Consider the following 1,112-nt stretch of genomic DNA (forward strand, 5'->3'; position numbering starts at 1 on the left):
TAAATACCTTTAAAAAAAAAAAAAAACAACCACACCATTTCAAATCCCAGTTACATGTATAAATACAGCTGCTGTCAGGAGTTTGCATACACCCTTCGCAGGTGAGCATGTCAGATTAATTAGGGGCTTTTAAGGATTTGTTTGAGCTGTTATTTTTTACCTTACACCTGACCCAGACCACTGACTCTAAACTTAACCCCCTTACCGTGAGCCTTAACCTAACTCTGACCCTAAACCTAACCCCCAGACCCTTGACTCTTAGTCTTAACCTAACCACATGACCATATTATCAACGATAAGAATGTACATGTAAACCTAGGATGTAGAGGAGGGGCAGTCTGAAAGTATGGGGATGATAACTAATAACGGCCATTTAATGGATAACATCCGAAGTGGGTGCTTTTTTCCAGGGTGAAAGGAATATACCACATAAAACTTCTATGAGTTTAAAAGGAAGTATTGGATGAACAATCTGAAGAGTATGACAGTTGTTCTTCTATATTATCTAATCTACTCTGTGCAATGCCAATACCAGTGCATAACAATCCCACTGCATGATGCTACCACTCCCATGCTTGACACTTAACACTGTTTAAAAGCCACTGAAAGACATAGTGCGTTCCACCTCATGTACCACATGCGATGTGAATGACAGTAAAGACACCTTGATCTTGACCTTGATTCATCTAAACATACTTCTTATTTTAGTCAAGCTGCCACAAAAACAAGTTGATGCTGACAAAGAGAAACTACCAGTTAATCATGTTCACAATGACAATATAAAAAGCTTCTCCCTTATCCAGTTAAAACAATTTAGATCGTTCAGACAAACACACTGAAGTAAATATTTGAGCCTGTATACTATTCAAACATCTAAAAGCCAAAAGTAATTCATTATTCATTCATGCCCAAATGAGTAAATTTCCTAAATTAATCTTCCCTCATTATGATAGAGAGATATATAGAGAGAGATATATAGAGAGAGATATATAGAGAGAGATATAGAGAGATATATAGAGAGATATATATAGAGATATATAGAGAGATATATAGATATATAGATATATAGATAGATAGATAGATAGATAGATAGATAGATAGATAGATAGATA

Source organism: Nematolebias whitei, chromosome 22, assembly GCF_014905685.2.
Source record: "Nematolebias whitei isolate Nwh7 chromosome 22, NemWhi1, whole genome shotgun sequence".
Classification (NCBI taxonomy): Eukaryota; Metazoa; Chordata; class Actinopteri; order Cyprinodontiformes; family Rivulidae; genus Nematolebias; species Nematolebias whitei.